The following is a 16605-nucleotide window of genomic DNA, read 5'->3' as shown; positions in this document are numbered from 1 at the left end:
TTATTTCCAGTAAATATTCACGCTTCCTTAGAGATGCTCATTGAGACAAAACAAAAAACAATTCTGCAGTGAAAATAAGTCTTGGCAGAAGGGAAAAGAGTCACATCACCCACCTCTAGGTGTCTGCCTTGTACTTCTGACAACCAGGTTAGAGGGGCCTTCTCCACTGAAGGCGTCCAGGTAAGCTTGGATGGAGCTGGTGGCAGTGGAGAGGTGATGAGTCCCACTGATGTACTGACCCACCCTGCATGAGGGTGGTGACACTGGGTACATGAGGCTGCCTGGGAGCAAACACTGTGCCCTGGGGACCACCAGCACCTGCGCAAGGCAGGCACTGACCCTGCTGCAACTACAGCCCCATGAACATCCATGGGTGTTTCACTGCCTCACCTTGACCAAGGTTTTGCCTTCAGTTAGGGAAGCGAGTAGAAATACCAAATGTTAAGAAAACTCCACTACATTCCACCACGGCTAAAAGCAGGGTGAATGAACACAGGTATAATACATGAGATTAAACTGTGGCAAGCCAACCTGGGAATGCAGAGCCTGAAAGCTGCAAACACGATACGGTGCAGGGGCACACACTGAAGGTCCTGGTGCATGGATGGAGCATGGCCACGCTGGGTCTCAGCCCCACTCCCTGCCATTTTGCTGCTCCTGACAAGGCAGAAGATGATATGATCTAAGTGTCAGAGGCACCTCTGGGTTTAAACCGGTCAGATTTGCTCTGGGCAGAGGCAGAAGACTCAATAGCCCTTTAGCAAGTGGGAGCTAATGTTTTCTTCTCCTTTGTGTGGATTAACTGGCTTTCTCTGGCTGGAAGTGCAAATGAAGCTGTCTTTCTAAACCAGGATAATTTGTGTTGAACTTACTTGTCGCAAGTCAATTATCTGCCACGATGTGGAAATTGGGGCCAGCTTGTTTGTGATGAAGGACAGAGGGGATCAGTATGTCAGCTGTGCCAGGCAGCAGCCTGTCCCCTGCACCCCAAGGAGGAGGGGACTGCCCTAGAGTGAGGAGGAGCATTCCCGGGAAAGCACTGCCTGCTCCCCAGCTGCAGTGGGCATCGCTCCCAGGGGTCCTTCGGGGGCCATGCCTGCCAGCATCCCCCCAGTGCTGCCCACCTTGCCGGGCACTGCAGAGCTGGCAGCACCTCCTGCCTGCGGGACAGCCAAGATCAGCAAAGCCTGGGGCTTGGAAAAGACGATGCATGCATCTGCGGGGAGACTCCTGCGCTGCCCTTGCAGGCTTCCCAGGAGCTGGCTGCCAGGGAGGTGTGCCATGACAGGCAGTGCTTACTGATGCTCAGCTTTGTTCGTAGCTCTGCTGCATCTCTGTAAGGAGAAGGGATGAGGATGTCCTTCCCTGGGGAGCTACCGAGGATGCTCCCACTGGAGAAGGTTCCCCAGGTTGCAGCAGGTGAGCAAGAAAAGGGTCAAACTTTCCTGCAGCTCACACAGGGAGGTAAAAACCTGCCTAAAGGTCTACAACCACCAAGAGAGAGTTTATGATAAGCCTTTTTCAGCTGTCCTTTGCCTTTCCTAATTGCTTTGAGGTTATTCTTTTACATAAGTTAATTATTCTTTGTTCTGATGGAAACAGGCAATATTTATGTATATTTTTAGCCTGAAAGACTTCTAGTCTTTTCAGAGACCTCACTAGAGGAGGTGGCCGCAGCAGATGCACTGCAGAGCCCTGATTAATGTGGGGTCCTGTTGTATGTGCAAGTTGCAGAGGGTGTTTCAGCTGCAGTTTTTGAGAAGTTAAACCCATGGTTCAGGTGTGGTGCTGAGGAAGACTCTACCCTGTTCGCAAACAGGGCCAGGGGAGGGTTGAGAGACCTGTGCATCCCTTCCTCAAACTCACAAGCTGAACCCTGGCTCCCCTGGATCTGCTCTGGGGTGCAATGAGTGGGGAAAATCCAGTGAAGGCCAGTGAAGGTGCCACACAAACTGTTCTTATTCATGCTCTGGGTCCGTTCAGCCTGCCATCTGCAGCCCCTGTTACGCTTCTTGTAATTGCTGTCCACTTTGGCAATGCCATGTCCAAGTCAAAGCTGGCTACGAAATCTGCTGCTTGCTGTTTTCTGATGTTAGCCCTGACCTGGGAAACAGCAGATGCACCTCTGCATGGCACAGCTACCACGCACCTTGTCCCTTCTGACACCCAGGATGTCATTTAAGATGTTTGATGTCACGCTTTTCTTGCCGTTAACCTGACGCTGGTGAGATCTGGAGAGTTGCTGCAAAGCAAACATGAAGGTTGCATATGTGATCAACATAACACTTGGCTTCACCCAAAATTGGACAGTTGTTCAGGGGCCTTTTTTTTACCTGCCCTGCTGCTCAAACCTCAAAGCCAGACACATCATCCCGTCCCCCTCCTCTTCCACACGCCAATCACATCTGCTCTGGTGTCTCCCCAGCATTAGCTCTCTGGCATTCCTTTTTATTGCTAGTTTAACAAGGAAATCTCTCCGAGGGCTGTGGCAGCTGGAAAAGCATCTGCAGGAGTGATTTGCAGGGTTTCTGCTGGTAGCCAGGGGGCTGGACAGGCAGATTTTTTGCTGGCTGACAGGGTTTTCATAGGGTTTTAAGGCTACAGAAGGCATGGTGTTCCCATGAAGCTTGAATCTTTGATAAACACACCCCAAGAGCCTGAGCTCCGAATGCAGAGCTCGCTTCACTGGTGCTGGGTGCACTGTGCATGCAAATGCAACATCCAGATACAAGCGATGTGATTTCACAAGTTAGGGTCTCCAAAAGAGGTGGCGTGAGGGGATGAGGAAGCCAGAGCCTTGCTGGGATACGGCTGCCTTCCCTGGGACGGATTCTTGAGTGAGCAACGGCTTTTGAAGGACTCCTGACCTCGTGAAAATGTTAGCGCAGAGTGATCTTCCATGGGAAAGTGCCTTGCACTGCTCAGCATGGCAGTCAGTTCCAGGGACAAACACATCTCAATTTGCAGATCAGCTCTCTGTAAGCTCTTTGTACATCTGCTCTTCAGAGGAGGCTGGAAGCCAAAGCTACGTGGCTTAACCAGGCAATTAATCCTTCTCTGCTCCCCGGCTGCAACCAGGGGCAGAGGACACATGTGAAAATGAAGTGAGGGATGGTGAAACGATTTGCCTGAAGTGCAGCAAGCTTCTTTGCAGAACTGCATTTGTTCAGCGTTGCTGTGTCCTGGGGAGGACACAAGCAGCCTCCTCTATGAATCGTGACGCAGAGTGCTCTGAGCAGGGCCTTGAGCAGAGGCTTGCTCACCCTGCAGGGCAGGATGGATGTTTTGGGGAACAGATGAAGCACTGGTGTAACTGAGCAAGTCCTAAAATTAACCCTGTGGTTCTTGGCTAAAATTTCCCTGTTCTTGCCTGGAATACAGGAACCTCTGCAGAAAGACAAGCCTGTTTGGCCATACCCTGACACCCGCAGCCATGGCCCATCCTCCAAGCCACACTCATCACCAGTTCCTGCTCAGAGACAGTCCTTAACAACATGAGGCTGATGGAGAGAACACGTCCTGCTACCATGGCATGGGCTTGGTCTGGAAGAAGTTTCCATGCCCTTGCAGATGGAGCAGAACACATAGACAATGATTTTAGCTTGGAGAAGAGAAGGCTGAGAGGGGATCTCATAAATACTTACAAATATCTTAAGGGTGGATGTCACGAGGACAGAGCCAGACTCTTCTCAGTGGTGCCCAGCACCAGGACAAGGGGCAATGGGCACAAACTGAAGCAGAAGAGGTTCCAGTTGAATGTGAGGAAGAACTTCTTGACTTTGAGGGTGACGGAGCCCTGGCCCAGGCTGCCCAGAGGGGCTGTGGAGTCTCCTTCTCTGGAGATATTCAAGCCCTGCCTGGATGATGTCCTGTGCACCCTGCTCTGTGTGAGCCTGCTTGAGCAGGGGGGTTGGACAGGGTGAGCTCTGGAGGGCCCTGCCAACCTCTGCCATTCTGGGATTCTGGGATTCTGTGAGATGAAAGCATGGGTGACTGGATCCTCTTTGCTAGGGGACCTCTGAGGACGGCCGAGAGGAGAATACTCACCAGGGAAGTCTCTGAAGTATTGGTGCTGCTGAGCAGGAGGAGACCAGATGGGAAATGCTCTCCTGGGCCCATCCAGACTGATCTCTGGTGGTCTCATAGTCCCACAGTAAGCATCTGACTGGAGGAGCTACAACAGTGCAGCATGCATGTGGGCTCTGGGCCACCCTAAGAAGAGGGTGGATCACCTACCCTTCTCCCACCATGTTACCCCACCAGCTCCTGTTCAGCTGAAATTGCTTGATGACAGTAAATGTAGCTCTATAATTCTCTTTGAATTGTATACAACTTTTGCTTTTCAGGAAAAACTTCCATGGAGAGGGATGCTTAACATTTGTCCCAGTCCAGACTCCAATACCTGCCAGGGAGGCTTGCTCTAGCTTTTCCATCCCCCATATCACACTGCTTGCCCCCTCCCACCCCCCATGCCCTCTCACTCCGGGTCCTCCTGCATGTGCAGCCCTGGGGACGTGCAAGCGAGAAGACACTGGCAGCCACATAGCACCTCTTCCGTGCCACCCCAGAGGAGGTGCTGCTGTTTGTGATAATGAAATGTGTCACAGAAGGAGGCTGAAAAAGAAGAGAGAACAGGTAGCTGAGCAGCTGTGGCTGCACGGGGGGGCTGCCGTCTGCAGCCTCCAGGCAGGCTCTTTTTGTCTCATCCACTTGCGGAAAGCTTCAGAATAACTGTGAGCATCCTGCCACAGCCAAAGCCTCCAGCAGCAGCACTGGGTGCTTCCTCTGCTCCAGCTTCGAAGTGCAGGGATCTGGTGTGCAGGCTGAAGCCAAGGGAGTGGCACCTGGATCCCTGTATGGCTCACGCAAGAGCTGTTTTGGCACAGGATCTGCTGATCCTGCACTGGCACAGTGACTGCCACCCCTGCTCTTGCCTTGTCTCTCCCCTTTCCCAGCCCAGGTGTTCCAGCACTAGCCTCTGTTACACCTCTCCTGGCAGAAGCTGTCTCAGAGCCCTTCTGTGTTTCACATCAGTGGAGCTAAGAGCCAGCTGTGGAGCAAAAGCGAACTCATCCATGAAGTCAGCGTGACTGCCATTCCTGCACAGGTTCCCTACTGGCCTCAAGTTGTGCCAGGGCAGGGTTAGGTTGGACATTGGGAAAAATTCCTTCCCCACAAGGGCTGTCAAGCACTGGAAGGGGCTGCCCAGGGAAGGGGTCGAGTCTCCATCCCTGGAGGTATTTAAAAGCTGGGCAGGCGAGGTGCTTAGGGCCAGGGTTTAGTGGTGGGATGGCAGGGTTAGGGGAACGGTTGGGCTTCGGGATCTTAAAGGGCTTTTCCAACCCAAACGATTCTGTGATTCTATGATTCTAAGAGGGAGCTGGGGGACAGCATGGAAGAGCAGATTTTGAGGAGGGCTTTGGCCCTGCTCCTCTCAGGGCAGGCTGCTATCAGCTTTTCTGTGAAGCAGATCTGCAGCGTCACACCAGAGAGTGCTCGGTCACACCTGGAGTGATCAGGCGATGGCAGCGACAGGCCGGTTGCACAGAGAGCAGAGGAATACCCTGGAGAATACGTTCATCTAGGTGGGAGCTCATGGTTAGGATGCTTTGAGAGGAGGTCATGAGGAAAACAGCTATCTCATGCCTACATGAGCAATTAGAGCAGAGGCTGCACTAACTTCACAGAGCACTGTAGTTACTGCTAATCAAATTGAGCTGCATTGGCTCTCGCTGGAATAATTGCCCATGGGAATTCAGAGCATGTCCAAGCGCTCAGCTCGTTAAGTGTGCAAGCTGCAGGCTGGCACCAGCCGGGCGTTCCGAGCATCAGCTTTCGCAGAGACTCCCCACTGCACAGCCAGCCTTCACCTTCTGGGATGTCAACAGCGCTTTCTGGCTGCTGGGGCCCCGGGGTCTGCCCCAAATCTCATTTCCATAGAAATGAGAAAGGTTGCTTTTAATGTGGGTTTTGGTGGGACCGCAGACATACGTGGAGGGAGGTGTGGGGTTGCCTGTTCCTGGATTCAGGCCACCGAGTGACAGTGAGGTCACGCTTGTCACAGATGTGTCCCTGGTCAGGATAAGCAGCCGATCAGTGGGAAACCCGACACAGAGAGCAGAGTTCAGCAGCCGACTGTGCAGATTTGTCTGCAGAACCGAGCAATGAGGACGCTGACACTAAGAAGACTAATTGGCCGGATTGATTAGGAATAGGAAATAATAAAGCTAAGAGATTTGCACTGCTCCTCCATGGAGTTTCCAGCCATCGTGAGAACAGCCGTTCGAGTGGCAGAGCATGTTTAGCGCGCGTTAAGCCTGTGAGCACAGTGTGAAGTCAACTCATGCAATGCAGTGGCGAGGCAGCTGTATGGAAAGAAAAAGTCAGGCCCCACAGTGTTTGGCTTCCTAACCACAGGTCAGTAGTGCTCTCCGGGTTGTACCCTGACCAGTAACCTGATAACTAGGTGGCAATTCTCTAACTGGGCTGACTTTGTAGGTAATGAGTTCAAAGTCTCTGGCTCATGGGAGATGCAGAGCCTGGAGGACCAAAAAATCTGTCCCTGGTATTTCAGGAGGAGAAATCAATACTGCTTTCCTTCTTCCTCTGTCAGGATCCAGATGATTATCTGTGGCGCATTCTGCACAGTCTTTTAAGTAAGGATTGTGGCCTCTAAAACAGGCCCCAGAGTAAAAAACTGTCCCTGGAGAGCAACTCAGCCTCCTGATCCAGGGCTGTGTTTTTCCAAGAGAATCCCTGTTTGCTTTTGGCAGACTCCAGCCCAGCTGCCATGCTGCTTCCACAGCTTTTTGCTCCTGGGGGGCAGCTCCGTGGGGCACTGAAGCAGCTCAGGCACTGACTGCTAACAGCCCCATTTTGTGCATTGATTTTGACTTTGCTGGCAAGGGTTAAATACACAGGGCTCTTGTGCTCGGGTTCACACCCTCCTGCAAACATGAGCCCAAAACTACATTGGTATCGAGGATATTAATCGAGGCTAAACGAGAATGCCCCCACGACGAGAGGTGAAGTGTTGCTGCTGGAGGGCGCCTTTCCTCCAGACAGGAGTCGCCTCTGAGCAAGCGGTGGTTTTCTGGGCTGCATTATCCGCTTGGAAGGAACTGCTAGCTACCGGATGGAGCTCCACATGGTGAGGGCACTAGCCTGAAAGCAGGAGGTCTGATTTTGCCACTGAGGGACTTAGGGCCCCATAAAACCCTTCAGTTCTCTATGTCAACCCATCACTGCTGGCTGCGTGCTCCCTGCGAGCGAGTCTCATTCCTCAAGTCCATATTCATAATTCTTTGCAGAAGAAGACACAGTGCTGGTCTGCACAGGGTGAGAGTGCCCATGGGGCCACAGTCTGTGGAAATTCATGCACGCTCCCAAACGGCTTTACCGGGAGACCAACAACTCTCTGATGCCCCATCCCAGCTCCCCAGCAGGGACTCGTCCCGGTTGCCAGTGTGGGAGAAAGTCACCCCTTGGTGGGTGACCTCCCATGCCATGGGCAGAGAGGGGAAGATGCCTGGAAGTCTCCAGAAGTCCTCTGGCAGCCACAGTTCTGGTATCAAGCCAGGCTGGAGAACTCGGCTCTAGGTGACTGCTGCCCTTTCTGCAAGAAGCAATGGGCTGCTGGAAGCACGTGGCACATGTGGTGACTCACCTGCAGAAAAAACCCTCGGAGGAGGTGACTGGACACCTTCCTAGGGGATGTATTTTTGTCAGAAGCAAGCCTTTGGGCTTGAGGCAGGGTGTCCTGATGGGATTATCTACCTTGGGCCACAGAGGAAATCAGATCGGATGATTGAATGGTCCCTTCTGCCTTTACCATCAATGAATCAATAAAAGCTGCAACTGAAGTGTTTTTGCAGAGGATGTATGACACTAGTTCCGTGGCAAGCAACTTCCGAAACATGCTTTGTGTTATCGAAACCAAGAAAGTTCTGAATTAAAAGATGATTCAGGCCCTGGGAAGTGTGTCAGTGCGGATGGCTCACCATCCTCACGCCTTGGCAGCAAGCACTGTGGTGCAGCTTATACGTGAAAGGCAGTTTCTCTGGAGCACCATATCAGGCTCCTTCATCTTGCTCATCCAACTTGCTAGTCAGTCCCTGACTCACACAATGGCTCAGAGCTTCATCCGGTGGCTGACCATGACTCAGATGCCTTAGAAAGTGCCAACATCTGCTGCTACCTGCTATAGTCATGACATCAGCTGCACGATCCCAACCGGTCCCCACACTTGTGCCGCCAGGTTATCCTTATAATTAGTTCTGAAATAGTCCCAGCAGAGCTGCTGGTGCAACACCTATAGAACCACAAGTGGTCACAAGTCTTTGCTCCCTCGTGCTTTCCCAGCAGTAAGCAAGGTCCTGAAAAAAACCCCACAGCCCGTAAGAAGCTTGAAAAATATTTTCCTGTGGACTTCCTAATTTCTTACGGGCTTTTACCTCCCACTGACGGCAGGGTCAGAAGTGCTGGTGAGCACTTACATTCATTCACGAGCCTTGTGAGAATGGAAAATTAAACCTTAAATTCAAATGGACTGTGTGCAAATGCTTGCTTTTAGTGGGAATTCCTGAAAACCACTTGCACAGATTTCTTTCTGCATTGCCAAGTCATGTTGCACCTTATGCTCCCAGTGCCTCCCGCAGAGCTTTTGCATGAGTCGGGCCGCAATTCATGTGAGATGTAACTAAACCATACCCAGGATGTGTATCCCGGGGAATGGAGCTTTTCTCCAAGCGCGTGTCTCCGAAGGAGCTGCCTGACATGACAGCGCTGGCTTCCTGCACTGGGCACCTGAGGACGAGCCCAGAGGTCCCCGCCACAAATATGAGGGCTGCGCTGGGGTGTCTGCAGCGACGATATCCCCTCCTCACCCTGTCTCTCCAAAATGCCACATCCAACCCTTAAGGGCCGTGTCTGCACCCCTGTGGGCTCCGACGCCCCGTTACCAGCAGAGATGCACTCCGTCCTCCCAGACAGCTTTGCTTCTCTGCTTGCCGTTTCTCTGCTCTTGGAGCAGTGTTCCCTAAGGATATATAACTGAGTTTTATAATGAAGCACCTCTCACCCAGCACATATTAAATAAATTTCAGTTGCCCTTTATTACACAATAATGATAGTAAAATTTAATTACCTCTGCACCCAAAGGGGACATGAATTTTAACCAATATTACTAAATCTTCCCAGTAGTGTAATTGGTGTTGTCTGCAGTTGAGGGTCATTTCCAGTGCATCAGTGGGTGGTGACAGAAAAATCCTTCCCAAGGAGTGTGGATCCCAACCTGAGACCGTGGGCGGACTAAGAGACTGAGACAGGTAGGGAGCAGCTGATCCGAGGAACCCAATTAAACTTCACGCAGTTCCAGATCTGTGTTGGAGGCTAAAGATGCAGGAAAATGTGTGAAAATCCATTAGCTCATAGAGACCAACCGGGCCGGAGTCTCCATGGGCTCTGCCCTAGGATAGCGCTGCTCTCTTCACATCGACTGTCATTTTCTGGAATTTCAAATAATTTTTTTTTTTTTTCAGGGTAAAGAAAACAGGGAAAACGCATTCTTTGAGTGGCTCTGTTTCCAGGGCTCCCTGACACGTCTGTTTTGATTCGCGCTGAAAACTGTGTCACCTAGATACATCCCAGGCACCGACAGTTCATGCTGTGCTTTTTACCATGTGAAGGGAGATGAGTTCTCCAAGAGCAGGGGGAGCAGGGAGGGGTGGGGACAGTGGAGCCGGGATGAGTAACCCTCATCCCAGCCCCTCTCCAGTGGCCACGATCCTGCTCTGGCCGTGCCCTCTGGGTGTTACTGCAGCTGAAAGGAGCTTTAAGGGCTGGGGCAGCATTTTGGACTCTGCGCTGGGGAGCAGAAGGGCACAAATCACCCCTAGCCCCTTGGAGGGGCTCGGTTTAAGCGTTCTCTGCCCAGAGCACCCCCCACAGTTTTGCAGGTACCGGTGTAACAAAGAACCGCTGTAAGATGTTCCAAACCTTTCAGACACTGTTGGTTTTGTCCTGCTCAGCAAAATATGATGCAAACAGGGTCAGCTCAGTTATCCTCACACCCAGCCTTTGTGTTTGCCGTGTTTTGGGGCCCTCCTTCCACCCCCCTCCTCCTCCTCCATCCTGCCTTGATCTCCTTTGCCCACATTTCTCCCAGTGCATTGTTTCCAGGGGCTCCTGACCCTTTCATTTGCCCCCAGTTTTGCCAAGCATCATGGGATGAGATGGGGCTGTGAGCTGGCCGGTTCCCCGTGGGGCTCCCAGGGACCTGAAATGCTGCAGCACCCTCAGGGCGCCTGTCCCAGCCTTCATCCTTTGACGTGTTTGCGTGTCGGCGCTCACAGGTCATGCTTGGCTGCTGGTCTTCACCAGACTCTCACTCCAGATCCTCAGAGGACTTCCCAGAAAGGTAGAACCGGCTCATTGTATCAGTGAACAAAAGGACAAGGCTGAGAGGACAGGGCTGGCAGGCTTGTGTCTTATTTTCACTTGCACGCTTCATGTGATGAGCGTGCTGGGCTGCAGGCAGGATGCTTCCCAGGCTCGTGGGTCTCCTGCCTGGAAGCAAGCCTGGCCCTTGGCTTCTTCTGCTCGTGGAACTTTTCATCTGAGCTAGCCCTGAAAGGAGTCAGTGAGGATACTTCAAAGCCTACACCGAGGTTTGCAACTTGTGATTCAGGCCTTTCCATTTCATGCCAAACTTCATGCCTTCATTTTCCAGTCACTCTTCCTGGAAAAAGTGAATTGTCCCTCTTGTTTTCTCCCCCAGGTAGTTTGCTCACTTTTCAAAACTGAGTGATAAAGAATTATCCAATCTGGCAATTGGGCCCATAAAGTGCTGGCCAAGATACCGTGTGAATCATGTACTGCCATTTATTTTCTCATTCTGTATTTTGGGATGCAGAACATACTCTGGGTGCCGAACAGCGGCCACAAGGTCCTTCCAGGGGTGCACCGGCAAGCGTCACCCCTCTGTAACATCCCTGGGTGACCTTTGTGGCAGGCACCACGGGGGCAGGATTTCATCCTTGCCCATTGATTGGCATTGATTTACGCTGGGGTCCAAGCAGGGCAGCATTGGGGCGTGTGTGGGATATCTGCAGAAGGATCTGCTGATTCAGTGCAGGGCTTTCAAGAGCTATTATTTTTGGGAAGTGGTAGGAACTATGCGTGTGTCACAGGCAGAGCTGACCCCCAAAGCCCGGTTGCCACATCAAATATTCCCAGTGCACGTCCACCCCAGATCTGCTCCTGGGGGCCAGCACAGCCCAGGTACACTGGTCACAAACCAGCGGTTGCTTCTGTTCCCGAATGCATCAGCTGCAGTGAGAGGCTACATGCATCTCCCTGCGTTTTTCTCCCTGCAGCCCTCACTGCTTGGCCCTCTGGCCACCCCCACCCCTCCACAGCACCAGGTCAGTGCATGTTTGGTTAAAAATCTCTAATGCATTAAAACAAGGGCGATGCCCCGTAGCTTCCTCTCCCTGCAACTGCTGGGTAATTACACCTGAAGCAGTTCCAAAATTAACAAGGTAACAGCCGCCCCACAGATTATAATAACCACCTTTAGGGTGAGGAAGAGCTTATTCCTGGCTTATTACTGTAGGACTGATTAGACACAAACTTGTGGTAGTCTGGCTAATCGTGGGGCCAGCTCTGCTGCAGGGTGACCGGTCACCAGGCAGCCTTTCTCCATGCACTCCCCATGGCCGGCTTGTCCCCTCTCTGTCCCACCTTGCTCGGTCCTTGTCATGAGCAAGGGCAAGCAGAAATCTGGCCATAGGCGTACAAAGAGACAGGTCTAACAGCACCCACAGGCTCTGGGGTTCCAAACCTTTTTCAAAGCAAGCATGGGACAGTCACTGAGGTCCCCATTGGGTGTAAGGCAGCAAGCCCCATGGAGAGGACACCCCTGCAGGATTCGGGGCACTGGGGGCACCCGTGGCCCTGGCCACTCTCCTGCAGTGGTGACACTTGTGGCTGTTGGTCTGCAGTGTTACAGGGATTATGTCTTCCAGATGTTCTGGGCTTGTGCTTCTGACCCGTGATGGGGAATTGCACCCTCAGCACTAAAGCTGCACAACTGGAGAGGTCCCACTGGTCCTTTATCTCACCATGTGGTGCAGGCACAGGATGAGTATGTTGTGGAAGAAACACAAAGCAGGAGATCGGGGGAGGAAAAGAAGGAAGGCAAAACCCATAGATTAACAGCAGGTAGAAACCTCTAAGCTGAGCAGGGTGCAGTGGGCTGTGGAAGACCCCCATGGAGAGCAAATCTGCTAGCCAGGGAAATGCTTATTTTAGGGGATGCAGCATCACCCAGACAAATGCCTGCACTTTCCCCGGCAGCAGGAGGAGCCACCCCGTCCAGGCTGTTTTGAAAAGGTCCTTTAAATAGCCAAGATCCCAAGTACAGCAATATGAAGTTCAGACCAGGAGAATCAGGGGGAGCTTAGGAGCTCAGCGCCAGTGCCAGCAAAGGCTAGGAAAGGAAGAATCTGGGGGCTAAAAAGCTCTTTACAGATCTAATAAGTATTTGTTAGAGGGTTTGTTAATGCTCAAGTCTTTCCTCAGTGAAATCAATTCTAGCTGCAAATGACATCTACTGCCCTGGCCAGCTCCATCCTGTCAAGCGCTTGGGCAGCTAGGCAGGCAAGACAAGTAACACGAGCCCATTCAGGGTCCTGCAGCAGGAGGAGATGCAAAGCTTTGCTCCCTGCTCTGCCATTCCCTCCAGCCACTGCTCTTCCAAGGCAGCCACGCTGGCTGTGATTGCGGGTCCCTGTGGCATGGGGTGGGAACAGGCATTTTGATGCCTGGCTGCGTTAGGAGAATATGGACCATTTTATTTACCGGTAGGAAATTTCTCTTTCATTTATCTTGCAGGAAATGACAGTCCTTATTCTCCTGACCTGCATGGGGCTGATGGAGGATCTGTGTTCATTCTGGCTGTGCATGGGCCTCCTGGATAGGTTGCTCGTTTGCTGTGCCCAGAGTCACTCTGTGGAATGGTGGTATCGGGACTCAGTTCATCTGTGATATTAGCTTAGACTGGAATCTCTTCAGGACAAGGCTTTCTTGCAAGTCACTGAGCCAAAGAGAGCATCAAGCCTATAGACAGACAGAAGAAGGAAGTCAAGCAAAAACTAAGCCCCAGCGACTCTCTGCTTAGAGCCTTCTCAGTCTGAAAGACTAAAGCACCACGGGCTGGTGTAGATACTGCAGGAGGCAAAGGAGTAAGGAAATACAGAGCCATGAAATGGCATCTGTGCCTCAGTCCTGGTGGAGACTTCTTGATTTCCCAGTGGGATAAGTCCAATCTTGTGGGGGTCACTTGTTGTCCAAGGACTCCTGCCCTGCTCCCCAGTTCCCGTGTGTCCCCAAGGCTGACCGCTGCAGTTTTAAAGCTTGGCTGACCTGCCAAGCATGTTTATATAAGGGAATGTCAAATCCTGACTTTACGGTGCTGCCCTACTTCCATGCTGTTTGCACACTCTCGTAACGAGGGCACTGGGTTTCCTCCAAGCTCCCTCCTTTTAACTCTGTTCATGTGAAGGCATTTTGAGGCTGGATGCTCCTTTTCAGATACTTACTTATGATGAGGAGCAGCATTTGCAGAGCTGTGGAACTGTAATTTGTGGGAAATCGGGACGTGCTAGATCCAAACAGAGCTGCAACTGCTGGACACTCTCTTCAGGGTCCCAAATCTCTGGAACCAGCCCATTCTGCAATGATTGAACTGGTCCCAGTCATTCCAAATCCAGCTGTGTATGACTTACTTCTCTTATCCAGGTGTATTGAGGGCTGGTAACTGGGGTCTCCAAAGGCCCCACTCTGGCCAGTGGTTCTCAGAGGGGATTTACTGCCCAGTGGGAGTCTGCTCATCTTAGTAGCTGTACTGAAGCCCCAGGAACTACCCAGTGACCCCATAGCCTCAAGTGCTTACAGGAACTCAGACAAGGAGCCTTACTGAATTGTACAAAATTTATGGTTTCAGGTTCAGTAGAACTGAATAAACTTTTTAAATGCTGCTACTTTCAGATGAAAAGTGGCCATCCAGTCGCAGCCCATCAGAAGCTACTCCTGCTTTAAATTTGTTGCCACTGTTTTTGTGACTGTTCTTATGGAAATGTAGATCAGAGTCGTTTCTGAGTGAGCTGCATATTCAGTAAATATTCTGAAAATTTATGGTAAACCCTTTATTACAAATATCATCAGTCATCTTTGTGAACTGGTGGAGTTTAAAACTCTACAGCGAAGTTGGTACTCCAGTTTCCCCATGACTTAATGCTCACTGTATTTATTAGTGAGTGCCAGACTCTTCCCAGTGGTGCCCAGTGCCAGGACAAGGGGCAATGGGCACAAACTGAAGCAGAAGAGATTTCAGTTGAATGTGAGGAAGAACTTCTTGACTTTGAGGGTGAGCGAGCCCTGGCCCAGGCTGCCCAGGGGGGCTGTGGAGTCTCCTTCTCTGGAGATATTCAAAGCCTGCCTGGATGATGTCTTGTGCACCCTGCTCTGTGTGAGCCTGCTTGAGCAGGGGGGTTGGACAGGGTGAGCTCTGGAGGTCCCTTCCAACCCCTGCCGTTCTGGGATTCTGGGATTCTGTGGATTACGGTACAACTGGTGTGGTCTGTCTGTCTCGTTGAAATGGGAGCAAAAACTAGTAGAAAGTGCATTCAGACACTGCTGCAGAGGAGCAAACTTCCCTGGGAGTGCAGGGAAGGCGTTCTGTACCTGACCATCCACTGGAGACTCAGCAATCAAACCCACAAGGCTCTTTAGTCCTTTGGACCCACAAGGTGAATTGGGAAGAAGCTTTTCCCTGGGGCTGCTTTGGGCATCAGTGTCCAGTGCACTGAGTACTCAGTCCTGAGGTTTGCAACTGAAGGGCTGCACAGAGAGGCTCCCCCTCCCTGTGGGACACAGTCACTTGCGTTAACTGAGCTCCGCATAAAGGAGAAGCAAAGGCCTGCTACCGACCCAGGCAACATGAACAAACTCATTCCTGGCCTTATTCTGGTCTGAATGCAGCAGCCCAGCTGTGTGTGGCCTCTGAGCAATGGTACCATAGCAGCCCTGGGGGTAGACCCAGCACCTGGTAAGTGGTGAGATTGCATCAGAGAGCTTTAAACACTGGAGTTTTGTCTTCCTTAAGTCAGGAATGAGCTCTGCATGTGTGTATATCCACCAGTCTGCAAACACAGGGCACTGCACCAGGTACAATGCCTTCAGGTTTGACTCTGGGGCATGGTGCTGTCCCTCGCCTCAGCTCCCACTCTGGTCTTGCTCATGGTCTTGGTTATCCTGCTTATAATGGAGTTTTACCTGTTTCCCAGACCAAATCATGAGCTCCTGCTACCTATGCAGCGCTTTTGTACTCCAGTCGTCGTTACAGGAGCGGTGCTTGCAGCCCACAGTGCCTGCAATGGGCGCTGCTGGCTCTTTGGAGAGCATTTACATGGTCCCATCCCACTTACCCTTCTCCTGGGGATTAGCTGCTGCTGCTGCTGCTTCTCTGATTCACTGGAGCCCTCTGGACTTTCCCTGCTACAACGGGGAGCAGCGTTTTGCCTGAGGACTTATTTTCACTGCATCAGCTTAATAAAAGGCAGAACCCACTTCTTTTATGTGAAGGGCTGAAATCTGATTGATCCTTTGCTGCCTGGCTCTCAGGGTAAGGCTGTGTGATTGTCTGGCTTTTCATTATGTTATCTCTCTAGATTTTATTTCTCATTCTAGCAAGAATCTTTAAAGTATACTCTTCGGACAATAAATGCCAGCGGAAACATGTCCTCTTTTCACAGATTTTAATGCTCCTCGTAAGCCTAGATGGAGCTCATTTTGGAGCACTTTTTCAGGGGATTTTGTCCCTGTTGCTTTAAGTTCCTTCTTTTCCCTGTTGTTTTTGGGGTGATCCCTCCAAAGCGAACATGCAGCATTATTTCCAAAGCTTAATCCAAACCCTTGGTGAGGACATTCCCATCATTTGCTTTGCTTTCGTAGCTCCACAGTTATCATTATTTCACTCCACCCTTGCCTTCCTCAGGACTCACGGCAGAGGGTCCTGAGCCGGTGTCTCTCAAGGCAGCTCCAATTTCCCTGCACACGCTGAAGGGCAGAGAGATCTTCCTCCCATTTCCAAACCGGCAGCTGAAATTGGTTGGAAAGGCTGTGGCTGCAAAAGCAGTTGAGGCAGGTTGCTCCGACAGCAGCCCTTACGCTACAGGCAATGCACTGTGAGCCTGGCCACTGCCTCAGGAGCCCAGCTTGCCAAAGCCAGCGAGAAAACCCTAACACAGAACTGCAGGCAGTGCGGCAGTCCTCAGGAAAGGGACTAAGTGACAGATGGGTTTGGGAGGGGTTTTCTTCCTTTTTTAATCATAGTTTACAAAAAGACAGTAGAAACCTAGAGGTGTCTGTGCGGATGAGATCTGTTTTGAAGCACCTGGATGCAACCCCACACCACATAGGATTTCTGATCTCCATGAAGTTGGCAGCATTTTGCTCTGGGAGTTACACTTGCATTTAAAAGCACACAGCCCCCCATCCAGTCCTCTCAAGACAGACTTCTTTTTGGACCTTTTTCGTGTCCCC

The sequence above is a fragment of the Egretta garzetta genome, unplaced genomic scaffold, assembly GCF_000687185.1.
Source record: "Egretta garzetta isolate BGI_Z169 unplaced genomic scaffold, ASM68718v1 scaffold7, whole genome shotgun sequence".
In the NCBI taxonomy this organism is placed as follows: Eukaryota; Metazoa; Chordata; class Aves; order Pelecaniformes; family Ardeidae; genus Egretta; species Egretta garzetta.
This window is presented reverse-complemented; position numbering follows the sequence as displayed.